Consider the following 19,544-nt stretch of genomic DNA (forward strand, 5'->3'; position numbering starts at 1 on the left):
AATAACTAGAAGAATACGAATGGGGTGGAGCGCATATGGTAGGTTCTCTCAGATCATGAATGGTAGCTTACCAATATCCCTGAAGAGAAAAGTATACAACAGCTGTATCCTACCGGTACTCACCTATGGGGCAGAAACGTGGAGGCTAACAAAGATGGTCCAGCTTAAGTTAAGAACAACGCAGCGAGCTATGGAAAGGAAAATGATAGGTGTAACGTTAAGAGATCGGAAGAGGGCGGAGTGGGTGAGGGAACAAACGCGGGTTAATGACATCTTAGTTGAAATCAAGAGGAATAAATGGGCTTGGGCAGGGCATGTAATGCGAAGGCAAGATAACCGCTGGTCCTTAAGGGTAACGGAGTGGATTCCAAGAGAAAGCAAACGTAGCAGGGGACGGCAGAAAGTTAGGTGGGCGGATGAGATTAAGAAGTTTGCAGGGATACAGTGGCGGCAGCTGACAAAGGACAGGGTTAATTGGAGAGACATGGGAGAGGCCTTTTCCCTGCAGTGGGTGTAGTCAGGCTGATGATGATGATGATGATGACCAAAAAACACAAATATGGCTTCCCTAGTTCAATGAAACTGTAACGATCTTTTGAAATCTACACCGACATAACACACATATAAGGATCGATGCTACCTGTAGCTTTTTGTCTCCAGGAAGGCAATCTAGGTCCACAACAGACGAAGGTCCTGAAAAAATACAAGACCATCAGTCAAAACCGCGAGCAAGCTTATAGGCTTTCAGGCGACGTCGCAATATTACACAAAGCGATGTCCCCGCACAAGAAATACAAGTAAAAACAAAATTCCAGGCCGTTGCGGTCAAAGTCATCAGCCACAAAACAATAACAATATGCTGTGTGTATATTGCACCAAAAATTACAATACATATTCATGATCTAAAAGGCCTTTTTGAACAACTACCCCAACCATACATGGTAGTCGGGGATTTTAATGCTCACTCTTATTTTTGGGAAACCGAACGAACTGTCAGCAGAGGACAAAAAATTGAAGATTTTATACTTTCCAGCAATAGATGCTTATTGAACGCAGGAAAAACCACTTACTATAACCCAAGCTCGGGAAAATCGGGCTGTCATGATTTCGCATTCGCATCACCTTCATTTTTTAAAGCGAAAGCTTCAGCTGCAGAGCATTTTGCCGTGTTGGGCGCAAGCCAAATCTGCGCTGTTTCTGTGGCAAGCGGTTGCCATGGAAACCAGGAACCGATCCGGTAGTGTGTGTGGAGGGATCTTACCAGCCCCTCCTCTATTTTTACAATGCCAGCCACATCTCCCGCTTCGCAATGGGAGCCGTCGGTACGCCTCATTTCAGTTGCCGCGCTGCGGCGCTACCAAGATGGTAGCACTGCTTGCGCACGGTCGCGCGATGGTGATAGCTCTGTCCTACGCCTACACCACTCGTCAGTCAGATGCTCGCTTCCTACCCCTTCCTCTGTAGCTATCGCTTCGTCCGTGGCATGGCGCTTTTTCCAACGACCATCGGCTCGAGTGGCAGCTTTGCTCGCCGTTTGCTGAGGTGGGAGGAGGCGTTCGCTCCGCCTTTCACTCGAGGATGTCGGCTGGCTTACTTGAGGCCCTGCTTCAGGTGTTTGCGCCGCTTATTGCTGCTCCTTGCCAGACGAATAGTGGCAACGTTCGTTCGTTTCGTGGGACCATGGTTGACGAAAATTGTTTTGCGCGGATAAATGGTCCTGTCCGCGACGCTGACGAGATGTCCTCGCAGCAGCAGTGAAATGGCACCGGTTAATTATGTTCAGTACGGCTGCTGCTTTCAATATTGTGAGAGGTGTGGGAGATTTTAAGCTCGTTTGTATGGAGCTGAGCTACTTCGCTGCGCACACTGTAGAAAAGAAGGGGACGTTTACGTGCATTCATTCACATATATTTACAACCATTTATAGTAATAGCATATGCAATACTTTGCATGTATCTGCTGCAGTATACATTACCACTCTTTGTTTATTGCCTTTTACAAGTGTAGAATTTTGTCTATTTGCTTGTTTTTAGACGTACTTATACACGAGAAATTTGCATTGTAGCGCAAACAACTTTGTACTCACCAGTGGGACAAAGCATCTCGCGCACGAGTAGAACACATCAGCGAACGAAACAAAACACCAAGTGCCAGTTCGTACGCCCTCATGCGTTTGATCGCCCTCTCCTGCGGCGCCGAGCGACAACGGCAGTAGAAGGGACGCTGCCTTGTGGTTGGGTCTTTACGGTTACTGCGCTTTAACACGTGCTGAAGCGGACTTGATTTCGGTTTTATCTGCCTCCTCTTCTTCAAGCCCTTTTTTTTAGTTTTGCGTCGTTTCATCTGCGCCTGGTTTAGTCAGGACCAGACACAACGTCCGAAATGCTTGGTATCAGCTGCTGCGCCGTGCCTTTGCAAATGGAGCTCACATTTCGCTTCTTAAAACTATTGTAGCTGCAGGCTGAGCGAAGAATCATTATATAGTAGTCGTAGCGATGACAGCTTATACTGCAAAAAGCAGAGCTACGACTTGAAAGCTATTGCTACCTGGTGGTTTCCAGAAATGCCTTCTCGAGAGCATTTACCATGCCTTAATTCTTTATTTCTTTCGCCCATTTTCGTCACTGGACATGATTGAATCGAAAACCAATATAGCAAAACGTATTACTAACTACCTTTACGATCTGATTTCATGTTTCCGCCAAGCAGTTTCAGTGACTCTCCCGGAATGTTTCAGCGTTGTAGCTAAAAGACATGCATGATTCGAACAGGCCGCCACAGCCTTTCGTTGCAGTGCCAACGTCGCTGCGCCGCACTCTCTGTGGTTCCATTTAGAATCAGCGCCTGCAGCGGCTCCACGATGAGCACCGTCGCGCTGTGTGACGCGTTCATACCTGATAGGAGGCTATGCCTGATGATCATGGCTAAAAGCCCCTTGCGTGCCCCTTCCCTGAGGGCCGGCTCTCCGCCCGATTTCCTGCGCGACGATTAGTCTCCCTGCCGTTGCCCTTGGAAACACGCGGGCCCGGCGTTTTGCTTGTGTTTTTCTTTTTCCTTCGCGCCATTTTTCTACTAGGCTCGGCGAGCAAATATCACGCGCTCTGCTTTTATTGCAACGTGCAAGCGCTATGCCGCTAAACTGCGCGGCCACAGTTTAACATTGTACGACTGTGCTATAAACATATTGATTAGAATAGTGGGATGCGCGAAAAAAAATGGTTTTCAAGTTGTTCCTCAGCTTGTACCAAGTAGGTACGTCTGTTGCAGAAAACTAATGGGATGACCTGTTAAGAATAATTGAGCAGCAACTGTAGAATGTTTTCCTAATGTTTTGTAAACAGATGGGTCAGAATGGCCTAACGTTCCAATGCGTATAAAAACATTGCTTTGAATGTTTATCTCGCGCTTCTGCCGAATAGGTGAGACTTTGAATGTTTATCTCGCGCTTCTGCCGAATAGGTGAGACTTCCATGGCAGTTAGTGGCAGTTAGCGGTTGCGAATGGCAGTTAGCGGTTGCGAATAACTGCGCGGCAACTGTTTAACATTGAATATTGTACGACACTGTTATAAACATACTGATTTGAATAGTCTAACGGTCCGATGCGCGCAAAATCTTTGTTTTAAAGTTGTTCCTCAGCTTTTACCGAGTAGGTAAGTCTGCGATAGGACATTCATGGGGTTACCTGTTAAGCATAATTGTGCAGCAACTATGGAATATTTTCCGACTCTGTTGTAAACACATTGATTAGAATGGCGTAACGTTCCAATGCGTAGAAAAATATTCCTTTTAATGTTTTTCTTGCGGTTGTACCGAGTAGGTGAGACTGCCATAAAAAAACCAGCGGCAGTGAGCTTTTGAGAATTACTGCGCGGACAGTTTAACATTGTACGACTGTGTTATAAACATACTGATTAGAATAGTCTAACCATGCGATGCGAGGAAAAATATTGGTTTTCAAGTTGTTCCTCAGCTTGTACCAAGTAGGTATGTCTGCTGTAAAAAACTAAGGGGGTGACCTGTTAATCCTAATTTGTGCAGCAACTGTAGAATATTTTCCGACTCTTTTGTAAACACATTGCTTAGAATGGCCTAACGTTCCAGTGCGTAGAAAAATATTGCTTTTAATGTTTTTCTTTCGCTTGTACCGAGTAGGTGAGACTGCCATAAAAAACAAGCGGCTGTGAGCTGTTAAAAATATGCGCGGCAACTGTTTAATATTGTACGACTCTGTTATAAACGTATTAATTAGAATAGCCTCACGGTCCGATTGGTAGAAAAAGCTGCCTTTTAATTTTTTATTGCCCTCGCACTGACTTCGTAAGACTGCTTTAGAAAACGAATGGGGCTTTTCGGGCACCAACTCATCAGTTGGTGTGAGGTCGGTCTGTCCGCCTCCAAAAGCGAAAATCTTCGGCTCTCGAATATATCTGCAAAGTGAGGAACTGACATTTTCAGTGGAGTGCACGGTTCTCGAATGCATTGTAGACATGAGCGTAGTGCATTCAACCGCGGTTTGCTGTGAATAAAGTCGAACGTGACGATAAAGACGTAAAAACATTTCATGAGCAAAGAGATTAAGCGCTTACAATTAATCATCTTGGCTGAATCACTTGCCGCGCTCCAACTCTAAATAAGGTTGGCGCACTCGCGGCCCGGGAAGCCGTACAGAAACTGCTGTGCGATACGCAATGTGCTCCATGATGATCCTGCAGTACTGGTCGTTTGGGGAAACACAGTCCAGAGCGAGAGGAAGCGCCGAGGACCAACGCCGCTGAAGCACAGGTGTCGTCTCACGCGGCTCCGAATAGACTGCGGGCATGCTTGAGTGAAACATGGCAGTGTTGGAGAGCTGTGTAGGTACAAAGAAAGGAACAAAATAGAAAGCGTAATGATTCTCCTACAGATTTTGTTTGATGCGCTATGCGTCTCTCCCTGGCGCTTGTGCGGACGACAGTTCAGAAATGTGGGTTGGCTCATCGGACAAACAATAACATGGCGCACGAACACACTCTGCTTCTGCTTGGTGCGCGTGCGCCCGCGTAGCCAAAATTTCTCCGCAAGCAAACGTCAAGCCAAGGTACGAATCATCGCTCAAATTGCTCTGTTCAGACGCGCATCCGCAGCGCCGCAGCGCGTTTGCGTCTCGAGCTCATAGCATGCATGGGAGACGGGAAGGTTGTGCCCTGCCGCCGACGTGAGATGGTGCAGACGCTGCAGCTTTCCTTCCGGCGCTGGCGATCCTCATGCACCACCCCTAACGCAGCACTGAAGAGGAGAGACCACCCATTTTTCGCTGATTACAATGCGTGTCTCCGTGGCTCCTGAAATGTCGAAAAGCTATCCCAAGCGAGGACCCCAGCCCGCTGTGGGTCAGCCACCGTGCTGCATCCCAACTGCGCCACATTCCTCGCGAAACCTGGAATTTCTATCCATTAGTTTAATGACATATGCAACAGCCAAGGTGAAATTTTCCCCTGGTTGCCCTCTTGACTACCTGAGCGAAGATGAGTTTTCCCTTTAGGCTTATTTTGAAGCAACAGCGCGCGAAACTCGACAAAGCAAGGATGGCCTCCGCCGCTCGTTGGGCCGTGGCATTCTAGGCTGAAGCAGCCGCAGCTCGAGTGATATCATTGGTAAGGCCGTTTTCTTCAGCCAGCCTAGGCATCCAGCCGCATAAAACAGCCGTTCTCCTCCGGTGCTCCTTGCCTTCCGGCCTCATCATCATCATCAACTGCAGGAGCGCACTTTGTTTGCACTACACGGGTCAAAAACAAGTGGCATCGCTCTGCCTGCCGTTCAAGTCCTGGGAGTCATAAAGAGGCCCTAAGGGCTTCCAACACACAACTTCCTTACTTTGATCATTTTTTTTTCCATATTAGTAATACTTTCAAACTCAAGCGTACAAAAATTCAATTTTATATCTGAACAACTCTTTTTCGACAACTTTTTCCCTTTTGCGCCTTGTGGAAAGACTGCCAACTAGACAAGAAGCGCTACAAAACTAGTTTATTATTCACTGCATTTCTGAATGCATGCTACGGGTGATGAGATGACATTCTTGTAATTTTTTGAAAGCACATTTTCTTTTCTTTTTGTTTTCAGAAAACAACTGCCATAGGCATGTTAAAACTGTTTATTTGTTTGTTTGTTTGTTTGTTTGTTTGTTTGTTTGTTTGTTTGTTTGTTTGTTTGTTTGTTTGATTGTTTGTTTGTTTGTTTGTGCAGTTCATTTTATTTTGACAGAACTGGGTGTACAATACAGGACCGAATATCCCACATGGGTATAAAGCACTGCCAAGGTCGACGAGGCAAAAGGCGTTTAAAGCACGCCTGACGAGGCCTCGTCTCCGGAATATTGCATCAGGATAGACAAGTGGCCGGTCGCGCCAAGAACAAGAAAGAATAATGAGGCAGCAATAACTGTACAGTTACAAAACAATAAGAAAGATGCGGTACAATTCGCCATTATTAAAACATCAATCACTGAGCATGTAGAATACAATACAAAGGAACAAACAAGATACAATAAAATACAAAATGCAATACAATAGAAAATATATAAAATTCATGAAAATGAAAAGCAAATTATCGTAGCATATAGCGGAGTTCTCTTAGTGCAAAAAGAAACGGGCCCGGGTCAAAACAGACAAAACAGTCTTGAAAAATTATGCTAGACAAGGTGAGTATCTAGTCAGGAAACGGTACGGAGAAAAAAGTCAATTCTTAGAGCGTTTCCCCCAACAACCACAGTTCACGAATACTTCGGGATAGCAACGGAAACGTTTCGTATATTGTCACCAAACCTATATTATGTTCTTTAAAACTGAACGAGGCAGTTTAGCCGCTAGGAACACGTGCATTCCGAGCGAACCCACTATGGAGACCGCTGCCCCTTTGTTGCACGCATTGACTGGCACCGAAGCTCGATCAGGAAACTGGGCCTTTTCGCGCAGCCGCTCGTGCAGCACCCGTGTCTTTCGGCTGCAAGACCGGTGAAGGGGATGAGCAGGTAACAAGGGAGCGAAAGGGCAGGGCGAGCTCATTGGCGTCCCCCGGGTGTGCGTTGTGCCGTGTTCGCATTGCACATCCAATCAAATCAATTTTTTTTCCTTCGTACAAGGTACATGGATGGAGCTGCCACAAAAAGCTGCTGCTGCCAGCAGCTTGACGAGGCGACTGCCCCACTCACAACAGCAGTATTGGCCCACTATACATCGTCTCATTCACAGAATCAACATGAATGTCAAATGGGTATCTCACAAGAGGAAAACAAAAGCGTCAATGGCTACACTTGAGTAAACAGGAAAAAAAAGGCCAAAAGATAACACAGGCTGCAAAGAACTGGCATCATGCGGACACAGTAAGAGGCTTATAAAGTAAAATGCATCACAAAAACAGTTGTTTCAATGATTTCAAGGGCAGTTTGGTGACACCAATAGACTGGCGAGAATATTAATTGAGGACGACTGGAAGCGTGTAGGTTATTGATTGAAGCGAACAGCCTTTGCGGGGAGTTGGTGTGTGCCACATATGCGGATGACGCGTGTTATATGCAATTGCATTTTTCTGTAATGTGGAAATATTTATGAAAAAGGAGTTTTATCCCTTACTGCGTTGCGTTACGATGCAGTCAGTCGATGGTTGTAACATTCCCAAGCAGTAATGATTGACAGATTTTTAAAGAAATGTTTTGCGTGAGAGTCATACGATGCATTAGCTATTATCCTTACTGCTTCCTTTTGTAAAAGCGACGATCTGTTTAAATTTGATTTAGTAGTTGTTCCCCACACCAACTGCGCATATGTAAGATGTGGAAGAATTAGGGAATTATATAACAGTAGCTTCATCTCCTGGGGAGCATATGCCTACATTTGTTCATTACGCCGATTGCTCGGCACATTTTCTTAGAGATTTCATTAATGTGGTGATCCCAAGTCAAGTGACTAGAAAAATTAACCCCAAGAACTTTTATGCTATCTACTATTTCGATCGGGAGCTTATCGAGCACAACTTTAAGTGAGGAAATATGCTTGTTTTTAGGCCGATATAGGACAGCTTTAGTTTTTTCCTCATTTATTATTAACGAGTTTTGTTTTGCCCATACTGTGAAATGCGGCAGTTACTCATCACAATGTTTTTCTATTTCCTGTGTTTTGACTGTGAACAGTAAACTTGCATCATCAGCGTAGCATACTAAGGAAACCTGCGGATTGTGAAATAAGCTGTATAAGTCGTTAATATACAAGCAAAAAAGCAGTGGACCGAGAATACTTCCTTGTGGTACACCACCTGTTTTTATCGCCTTAGTATCTGAAGAAAACCTACCAATTGCTACAAACTGTTGATGTTGACTGTGATAAGATGCTATTAACTTATAAACTACACCGCGTATACCGTACAGTCTGTTTCGCAAGGCGAGTTTCATGCTGCAAGGAATCGAAGGCTTTTGATAGGTCTATATATATTCCAAGTGTTACATTGTCATTTAGAAAATTGTTGATTATTATTTCCTTCTGCAGCCGCCGCGGTGGCTCAGCGGTTATGGTGCTCGGCTGCTGACCCAAAAGACGCGGGTTCGATCCCGGCCGCGGCGGCTAGAATTTCTTTGGAGAAATTCTAGAGGCCCGTGTACTGTGTGCTGTCAGTGCACGTTAAAGAACCCCAGGTGGTCGAAATTTCCGGAGCCCTCCACTACGGCGTCTCTCATAGCCTCAGTCGCTTTGGGACGTTAAACCCCTTAAACCAAACCAAACCTATTTCCTTCTGCACTAGTGGTGTTGTTTCTGTAGAACATTGTTTACGGAAACCATGTTGAAAGTCACGCAGCACGGCTGCTTAATGAGGTAGCTGGATAATCTATAGTAAATCACTTTTTCCATAGCCTTAGAAAAAATAGGCAAGACTGATATAGGCCACATTTCTCTCCCCGCCTTTGAATATTAGAATGACTTTCGCAGCCTGCATTGACTGCGGAAAGACGCCGGTTGAAAGGACAAGGTTGAATATGTACGCTAGTGGGGCTTTTGCGATTTCTACAGCGTGTTTGATAGGCTCTATCTGTAGATCATCAGCATCGCAAACACTGCTGTTCTTTAAATTCATTATTATAGAATCGACTTCATCCTCGTCCGTAGGGTACAGAGACATGGTACTCGCATTTGGGGAAATGTCCGGAAGTGGTGCATCATTTCCTGCTAGGGCAACATTCTGATGTGAAAATTGCTTTATGATGTGGTCATTAAAGATATTAGCTAGATGGTACTCTGAGACCACCATGCCATTGTGACAAATCGATTCAATTTCTTTAGAGCCACAAGTACGACCAAGAACAACCTCTAATTTCTTCCAAGTTAGATCAGATCGCTGAGTATCTTGTGAAAATAGATTAGAATAGTCGGCGCATTTAGCCTTCCGGAGAACGTTGACAAGCCTATTCCGGTTATATTTAAAATCTTGAATCTTGAAAGACGATTTGGTTTTTTGTTTTAAGAAATGTCTGAAAAAGACGGTTTTTATGATCAATATTTGTAGGATATTTTTTGTTATCCAAGGCATGCGGATTCGGTTTGCCTGCTTGGCGGTCTTCATAGCAAAGCTCTTGTTATAAATTACCTTTATGTTAGACAAAAAGGTTTCGTAAGCCCCTTCGGCGTCTCTGATTTTGTATGTGTTCGCAATTTTGTTTACGCAAGGATGTTTTGAAATGCTTTAAGTTAACTCGGAGATGTCTTGAAAGGTGCGTTTTTCTTTCTTCCTATTTGTGCGCGTTGCTATTTTTACAATCAGATAAACAGGTAAATGATCGCTAATTTCGGCAGCTATAGTGTCGGCAGATATTAATGAAGAATGATTAGTTACGAAAAAATCTAGCATAGTGGCGGACTTATCAGTGACCCTTGTTGGTGTTGTGTAAATGATTTCAGTGCCGTACACTGTAGTTATAGAAGTCAGTAATATGTGCTTTGTCTCCGGGACAACTAATTTAATCTCGGCCAATTACCAGCCTGTTTTCTGTAGCAAAAGAACTTGCTCAAAAAAAAATTGGCGGGGGCTTAGCTTTGGTTAAGCCTGTTAGGTTGCGAAAGCAGGTGTTTTATGCTGCATATGCAGCGCCTCTAGTGGCAAGAGCGCGGCGCGCCGTGGCAAGCGGCCGCCGTTGTTACCAGAGGAGCCGAGTTGGTCTCTCGCTCCTGGTATGACGACTCGCTATAACCTCACTAGCGCCTATACGTAATTTCCTTTCCTCTAATTCATTTTAAGGTGAAAGCCTTTAATGGCTCATGCTCGCGGCGTCCGTCCTTGCGCTGGAATCGTGCCAACTGTGGCCTCTCCTCCGCGCAGCGGCGCAACCTCCTGCGTAATTTCCTTTCCTCTAATTCATTTTCTTTACTACGGGCCCTCTTTGTGTTCCTTCTTTCACTTCCACTTCCTCCCTTCCTCTGCAAACGGATGGCGGGTGTCCACCGAGAGATGTGAGACAGTTCCTGCGCAATTTCCTTTCCTCAAATAGAATTTTCATTTTCTTCACTACGGCTCCTCTTCGTCTTTCTTCTTTCACTCCCACTGCCCCCCCCCTTCTTGTACGGTGCGGTTCAGGTGTCCACCGCGACGGTTGCTACGTCAGAGGTCATTCTAAAGGTCAAACGTGGCTACCGGCCACCGCTACACGAAAGGCCGTTAGTGAGCGTAGTATTGCTTTCGCAATAAAAGTACAGAAGTGGTCAAAACAACCCTGAGGCGGTCTGTACACGCCAACGAGCAGTTGATCATCGCAGCGCAGATCTACGGCTTTATAGTCGTCATTTACAGTGGCATAAGTGTTTCCCACAAAACAATTCAAAGAGTTACGCGCAAGTAGTGACACACCGCCACCTCGTTTAGTTTGTCGAGTGACAAAAAAAAATGAGAATACCCTGAAGGCGTAAACATTTCCGAATCATCCCGATACCATGTCTCCGTCAAGATGATAACCATGAAGGTAAAATTGAGTGCGTCTAATAACAGCTCGAGATCATCAATTTTTGTGCTTGCATAGCGGCAGTTAAGGTTTAAAAAAGACAGATAAGGTGCAGATCTTTTCCTGTACTTCAAAAAAATATGGAGTTGCGACAACTATGTTCGATCACAACTCACTATCATTTCATACTTCTAGTTCTTGAAATGTCATTTCCGAGTTCACGACGATTGCCGTATTCCAACGTCTTTTCGCCGAAGAACTTTTCCGTTCGCATACCATACAAAGCACGAATCGCTACTTTTAGCCCAGTCTTTAGCTTTCTGCAGTAGCTCACGGTTGCGTTTTGTTAGGTTTTCCAGAATGAAAGCGTTATTTTTTTATCGTTCAGCTTTTTCTTTTTTTCCAGCCTCATGTCACGTTCCGCCTGGCGTGCGTATCTGACGATGATTCCAGGGATTTTGTATGGTTTTGCGGGTGGGAGGTGAACAGCCGTGACGTCACCTGGCTGCAGGCAAGGCAATTCAAGATCAGTTGCGAGTTTGTTAATTTTCTGAAGTAAGTCTTCTTCAGGCGTAACAGGGATACCATGAAATTCTAGGTTGAGGCGCCTACTCCGCCATTCCAATTGACTGACGGCATCCTGCAGCTGCTTCTGGGTTTCCAGTACGCGTCCGTTCTCAATCTTATCAATCTTTTTCCTGAGCGAATGTATTTCCTTGTCCTCCTTGTCCAAGCGAGTGACGATGTCATCAGACATATGTGACATGTGCTGCACTGATTTTGCGATCTCAGCAACAGTATCTTTTAATGGTAGAAGCTGTTCCAGCTTTTCGTTTATCAGCGCCAGCTGCACTGTTATATCGGCTGTCGAAAAAGATTCCTTTCGTTTTCCAGCCTTACTGCCGGCGGCCGTCTTTTCCGGACATGCTGAACATTTCCAACTTTTGTAATAAGGGAGTAATTACTCATTGGCATCCACCCGAGCGCAGCCATACGGCTACAAAGGAAAGCTATACAGCTTTCTCAGAAACTTCGTAAAAGAAAAATTCCTCCTGGTGCGGGGTTCGAACCCGGGACCACCGTTTCACCGGAGCAGTCGCTCTACCAATTGAGCTAACCGGAACGGCAAGCTTATGGTACGGCGAGAGCGAATTGATCAGTAACTCGAAGTGGGAGCAGAGGGTCAAATGTTTCAGGGGAATTCCCCTTAAACATTTGACCATTTCCAAGTTTTGCGAGCAGTATCATTTCTCTAAAGAAGCGTTCTTTCTTTCACATAACTACACGTTCCTACGTGAAAGACACCAGCGCATGCGCAGCATGCAACAGAGTCATCCTCAACGCACAACTCGCTGCTGTCCGTCGGGTGTCGTGGTCGAGGATGCATCATCACTATCAGTATGACTACTCCCAGTGCAAGTCAAAAGCCTCTCTCCCATGAATCTACAATTAACCATGTCATTTACCAGCTGCGTCTACCGTGTCCGCACAAACTTCTCAATCTCAACCGCCCACCTAACTTTCTGCCGCACCCTGCCACGCTTGCCTTCTCTTGGAATAGCGGTTACCTTTCCTTCGCATTACATGCCCTGCCCAGGCCCATTTCTTCCTCTTGATTTCGACTAGGATGTCACTGACCCTCGCTTGTTCCCTCACCCACTCTAGCCGCTCCCGGTCTCTTAACGTTACACCTATCATTATTATTTCCATAGATCGCGGCGCTGTCCTTAACTTAAGCTGAACATTTTTCTCTAGCCTCCACGTTTCTGCCCCATAGGTGAGTACCGGTAAGGTACAAGTGTTGTATACATTTCTCTTGAGGAATATTGGTAAATTGCCATTCATGATCTGAGAGAACCTGCCATATGCGCTCCACCCCATTCTTATAATTGTAGTTATCTCCCTCTCATGATCCGGCTCTGCGGTCACTACCTGCCCTAAGCAGACGTAGTCCCTTACCACTTCCAGCAGCTCGCTACCAGTTGTGAACTGCTGTTTCCTTGCTAGACCGGTGAACATTACTTTGGTTTTCTGCTTGTTAATTTTCAGACCCACCGTTCTGCTCTGCCTGTCTAACTCATTGATCATGCTTTGCGATTCATCTCCTGAGTCACTCAGCAATAACAGCCAATCGCAGATTACTGATGTATTCTTCATTAACACTTATCTTCAACTGTTATCAATTCAGGTGGCTAGTACAGGATGGCTACACACAGGGTGTCTAGTGTCAGGTTGTAAGGGTGTCTACATACAGGGTGGCTAGTTTTTCCAGCACAATCTCTCCTTCGTCCTTCAATATGTATGCTGTTACCTGATCCCCTCCAGCTGCTTTTCTCATTTGACGGGATGACGCATTGCTCTGCGCTGCTGTCTCTCTCTTTAACGTTCTTTTACATTGGCTACTCCATAGATTTCTCTAGAACTGTTGGGCTACTTTCTCTTTCCCATATTGCTAATGACAATTCAGTTCAGTTTCAGTTCAGTTTATTACCTTGAAGACCCCCGTAGGGGTATTACATAACGGGTGGATTATACAGAAAAATAAGTACAATGGTTGCCATGTGGGTTCAACATACAATATGATCTGTTAGTGCTTTGGAAAAGTTGGATGGGCAGGTGATAGCGGCGATGCTGTGGTAAAGGCCGTTCCAATCTAATGCTGCTCGGGGGAAGAAGGAAGCAGCGAACGTTGTCGTATGGGTCCGAGGCCGGGCAACTTGAAGAATATGGCCAGTGCGATGCGATATGCGAGCTGCTGATGTGATATAGCCTGCGTAACCGTGGGTGCTGTAAAAGAACTTATGAAACAGGTTTAGGCTGGCAATGCGGCGACGAATAACAAGGGCTGATAAGGCGGATTCTGCTTTTAAAGACGGCACGCTGACTTGGTATGAATAGGTATTGTGGATGAATCTAGTGGCACGGTTCTGGACGGATTCGAGGGCATTTATGAGGTATATTTGATGTGGATTCCATATGGGGGATGCATATTCTAGTTTCGGTCTGATTAGCGATTGGTAAGCCAGGAGTTTAACTTGTTGGGGAGCGTGACGTAAGTGACGTTTCAAAAAGCCTAGTGTTTTATTCGCGGATGATATTGCCACGTATCATTGTAGTGTTTGTTCGTTCACGCTCAAGGCTGCAGGAAAGGGCTGTTATCATTTTTGTTCGTGACGCGAGAAGCGACCAGTCTAATCTCGATTGATCGCAGCCATGAAAGGCTGCATCTAGGTTTTTCCAGATTACTGTAGATGATTTTGCCCTGTTATCTGGAAGTTTCCTTGCCGGCTTTAAATTGAACGATGCCGCGAGCAGCGGGTATTCGTAGTTCGACGACTGACGAGCACGCTTGTTGCTTATGCCGCCGCCGAGTGATTCAGTTCTTTTGCGGGCGCAAGTCAGCCCAAATAAAGAGCTTCGTTTCCAAGATTGGCTGGTGTTTTCCTGACCACTGGACTGCCGTCACTACAACGTGACAATATTACATTAGAAATATGTGTGCGCCAAGATAAATCATAAGATAGCGTGACTCCTAAATACTTAAATGAGTTAACCGCTTCTATTTTGTACGAAAAAATAAATGGTTTAGTGCGATGAGTGACGGACACAATCTTGCATTTCTGAGGGTTAAGTGTCATCATCCACAGGTCGCTCCATTTCTGAACGTTAGTTAGGTCAGTCTGGAGGGCTTCTTGGTTGGAAGAGTTATTAATAGTACGATAAATGACGCAATCATCTGCGAACATACGAATGTGACATGATACGTGAAGGGGCAAGTCATTAATGTATATTAAGAATAATAACGGTCCGAGCACTGATCCTTGGGGGACGCCTGAGGTTACTGGAATGTAATCAGAAAATTCGTTATTAACTATGACAAATTGGGTTCGATTTGTTAAAAATTCCTTAATCCAGTTTAGAATGCTAGGGTGAATATTTAGGTAAGAGAGCTTAAGTAGTAATCTCTGGTGTGGTACTTTGTCAAAGGCTTTTGCGTAATCTAAAAAAATAGCATCAATCTGTTGGTTGCAATCAAGGTTAGCATGTAAGTCATGAACAAATGTAGCCAGTTGTGTCTCACAGGAAAGGTTTTTACGGAAGTCATGTTGTGATGAATGAAAGAAATTGTTGGAATCGAGAAAGTTCATGACTTGGGAATAAATTACATGCTCCATGATTTTGCAAGGAATGCTTGTTAGGGAAATGGGTCGATAATTTAAGGGCGAGTTTTTGTTACCAGACTTGAAGATTGGGACGACCTTTCCCACTTTCCAGTCATCCGGTATGTTACCTGAAGAGAGAGACTGAGAGTACAATAGTGATAAGTAGGCCGCGGAAATGTGCTTAGTATTTTTCAGAAATTTCGAGTTAATTTCATCGATCCCGGCTGATGACGTTAGCTTGATATTTTAGATACGAGATGATATATCATCTGCGAAGAAAGAAACTGGATCCATGGTTGACGCTGTGAAGGAACTTATGAAGGCGTTAGCAGGTAAATCACACTCTTTCGCAAAAACAGTTGAAAAGGCTCTATTGAAAATGTTAGCACATTCACAATCGCTGATGGTTTGACCCATATTGTTAGTAAGAACGATTGTGCGTGTATCCTGCGGGTTTACTACGTGCCAGAATTTTTTAGGGTTGTGTATTAGCATATTTGGCAAGTCAGAGTGGAAAAAGGTGTGTTTTGCGTTGCGGATAGCAGCAAGGTAATCAGCTTCGGCAGTGTAGTACTTTTCCCATGATGCTTGGCTTGGGTACCGCTTTGCTGCCCGATGGTGACGCTTTTTCTTGTTTTGCAGGCGTTTCAGGGCCGTAGTAAACCACGGTTTTTGCTGGTTAGCACGGAAACTAGCCACCGGAATGTACTTGTTTGTTAGTTCGTGAACTTTGGCCCTGAAAATTGTCCAGTTTTCGTGAAGAGACTTTGTGTGGAAATCGGTTTCATAAGTTGGAAAAAAAGCAGTTAGTTCTTCATTTATTGCTTGAAAATCACCTCTTTCATAAAGACGAATTGTTTTCTTGGAAACTTGACGAAGCATGGGTGTAAAACTGAAGGTAGCATGAATGACTTTATGATCACTTATTTCCCTTAGGTATGTAATACTTGTTGCGCTATCAGGGCTGTTGATTAATATCAGATCTAGAGTGTTGGCGGTATTCTGCGCAATGCGTGTTGGCTCTAATATTAGCTGAGTAAGGTTGAAGTTAAAACAGACATCGACAAAATTTTTTGCTTCTGAAGAATTTGTCATGGAGGTGTGGTTACGCCAGTCAATAGTGGGAAAATTGAAATCACCAAAAAGAACAATATCTGCGTTAGGATACGATGATGTCAGTTCACTCAACACATTGTTTAGTTTGTAGGAAAAGTCCGGATCATTTTGCGGTGGCCTGTAACAGACTCCTATCAGCACAGTTCGGGGGGCAGCGTGGCAGAGCAGCCATAGCAGTTCTAAGTTAGAACCTACATTGATTAAGGATGCTGAAAACTGCTGGTGTACGGCTATGAGTACGCCACCGCCACGGGCTCTCTCCCGGTCTTTACGGTAAACTTTAAAGTTGGGCAGCGCGGCTAAAATTTCGGTATCACTGATATTGTCTGTTAGCCACGTTTCTGTAAGAATGAGAAGGGTGCTGTTGGTTGATAAGACAAGACTAGATACGATTTCCCGTTTCGGTAAAAAGCTTCGTATGTTAGTAAATACTGCAGATAAGGTAAGATTAGTTCGGGGGGTGTGCTGTCGGGGAGTTGCTTTAGAGCGAGTAGAGTGCGATTGCTATGGCACTTCTTTTACCGTTTCCGTCAAGTCGTCGAATATATACTGCTTCGGGCCTATGTACAGTGTTTTAAAGCGCAGTGCGTACTTATCAGATGTTTCTTTTGCGAAACGTAGTAGGTGTTTGCGTGCCTTACGGACAGAATGTGAAAAGTCTTCTCCTATGCTGTAGTCTGTGTCTTTTAGTTTGCGGGCGTTTTTTAGGATGGATTCTTTTGTCTTATGCAAAGTGAATTTAACGATAATGGGTCGACATCGTTCCCTTGAATGACGGCCAAGACGATGTGCTCTTTTTGTTTCTTTTGGATCTATGGTGATGTCCAAATTTTCACTGCAAAGGCAGGTGACCAGTTCTTCAGACTCAGAGGACGTTTCCTTTGAGCTAGTATCAGGTAAGCCATAAAATAGCAGGTTGTTGCGGCGCGACCGGTTTTCGGCATCGTCTACTCTGGATTCGAGGTTACTGATTTGGCTCGCCGACGTGGCGGCATCAGTCTTAATGGATTCAACTTCTGTTTTAAGTGATGCGAGGTCCTGATGGTGGGTTTCTTATTCGGTAATGCGCTTACTTAATTCGGTGATCGATTTGTCTGTCGCTACTAGCCTGCTGCTGAGGTCTTTTACTTCGCTGATTAACGTGCTTTGGCCCGATGTTAGTTTCTGTAGTTCTGCAAGTATGGCGACAGTGTCAGGACCAGGGTTAGTTTCTATGTCACCGGATTGCATAAGCAACGAATGGACAACAGCAAAGCATTCAACGACAATACAAGTACAGCACTGCGGGCTCGGCAGCTGAATTAAGAAGTAGTTGCTCGATTTCTTTGCAAAAAGAGAGTATGATTTTCTAACCTGCATGGCGAAGACAAGAGGGTTACTCGTCTGCGCAGTGGCACAGCTGCCGAGCCCACCCTCCTTTTCTCTTAACGCACGCATCTGGTATATACATATGCCTAGTTTCCTCATCACCGCTTTTAGGCTACTCCCGTTCTTTAGAGCATGCGCGACTCTATCCATATTACGCTTCCTTTTAGCGGCTCCCTAGAGGTAATTTATTAACTTTGACAGCACGGCCTGTTCTATTCTGTTTGTAGGTTTAGATAAGGCCGCACCCCAGGCCTGGTTATGCAATTCCATCGACTCGCGGACTTTTTTTATACCCGGTGGAAAATTGCGCGGCACCGGGATTCGAACCCCGGTCCTCTTTGCACGCGAGGCGGATGCTCTACCTTTACGCCATCGCTGCATCTCCATCGCAAGGAAGCCGACATAAGGAAGTTTAATATCGAGGGAATCGAGCATGCTCTCAAGAACGGAGGTAGCCTAAAAGCGGTGAAGAGCAAATTAGACATAGGTAAAAACCAGGTGTATGCGTTAAGAGACAAAGAGGGCAATGTGGTTAGTAATATGGATAAGATAGTTCTAATAGCCGAAGCGCGCAGTATGAAGTCTATTTCATACTGTGCACTCACCTTGCATTGTAGAAGATGTGGAGCTCCTCGGAAAGCTCCGTTATAGCTACCACAGAATGGTAACGTCTGGTATTCGCTTAGATTGGAACAGGGAACGGAGGAAACTAGTGAAGCGGAAGGCTGCTAACGAGTTACCGTTAAGAGGGAAAGTAGAGGAATTCAGGATTTCGCTGGAGAACACATTTTCTGCTTTAACTGAAGAAAACGACCGTAATGCTGAAGCTATTAACGATAATCTCACAACTATCGCAACGGAGAGTGCCGCAGAAGTAGGTGGTAGGATGGTTCGACAGGGTACCGGCAAGCTATCTCAGGAGACTAAAGATCTGATTAAGAAACGCCAAACCATGAGGATGTCTAACTAGGCAGACAGAATAGAACTAGCGCAGCTTTCGAAGTTTAAGCGCACGGTAGCCGACATAAAGAAGTTTAACATCAAGAAAATCGGGCATCCTCTAAAGAACAGAGGTAGGCTAAAAGCAGTGAAGAGTAAACTAGGTATAGGTAAAAAACAGATGTATGCGCTAAGAGACAAAGACGGCAATGGCATTAGCAATATGGATAAGATAGTTTAAGTAGCCCAAAAGTTTTACACAAATCAATTCAGTCGCAAATGTAATCAGAACGTCACTGAGATATGCAGTTGAGCACAGCAATGGGACATCCCTCCAGTAACGAAGGAGGAAGTAAAGAAAGCCTTAGGAGCATTGCAAAAGGGGGAAAGCTGCTGGTGAGGATCCGATAACCGCAGATTTGTTCAAGGGCGGAGGAGAGATTGTGCTAGATAAACTTGTCACCCTGTATAAGCAATGCCTTGTGATCTCGAGCGTACCAGGAGCTCGGAAGAACGCTAACGTTGTCTTAAATCATAACAAAGGAGACATCAAGGACTTGAAGAATTACAGACCGATTAGCTTACTGTCCGTTGCCTACAGTATTTACAGAGGTAATCGCTAATGGAGTCAGGACAACCCTAGACTTCAATCAACCAAATGATCAGGCAGGCTTTCGTTAAGAATACTCGACAATAGACCATATTCACGCTATCAATCAGGAGATCGAAAAATGCGGAGAATACAACCAACCCCTGTATATGGTCTTCAATGATTACCAGAAAGCATTTGACTCAGTGGAAACCTCGGCTGTCTTGCAGGCATTGCGGAATCAGGGTGTAGAAGAGTGTCATGTGAAAATATTGGAAGATATTTATAACGATTACACAGCTACCATAGTCCTTCATAAAGTCAGCAATACGATTCCAATAATGAAAGGTTTCAGGCAGGTAGACACGATCTCGCCAATGCTATTCATCGCCTGTTTACAGCAAGCATTC

General features: G+C 44.9%; 1 protein-coding gene and 1 pseudogene across 2 annotated transcripts in view; one reads left to right on the forward strand and one right to left on the reverse strand.

Moving 5' to 3' along the window:
• LOC149349162 (heat shock 70 kDa protein 12A-like) overlaps positions 1–19,544 on the forward strand; it is a 378,995-nt gene that overhangs the window by 161,612 nt on the left and 197,839 nt on the right. The gene's annotated exons all lie outside the window — the stretch shown is intronic.
• LOC149349165 (uncharacterized) lies at positions 16,743–17,597 on the reverse strand (annotated as a pseudogene).

The sequence above is a fragment of the Amblyomma mixtum genome, chromosome 3 (genome assembly GCF_055824585.1).
Source record: "Amblyomma mixtum isolate Tamu chromosome 3, ASM5582458v1, whole genome shotgun sequence".
NCBI classification, from domain to species: Eukaryota; Metazoa; Arthropoda; class Arachnida; order Ixodida; family Ixodidae; genus Amblyomma; species Amblyomma mixtum.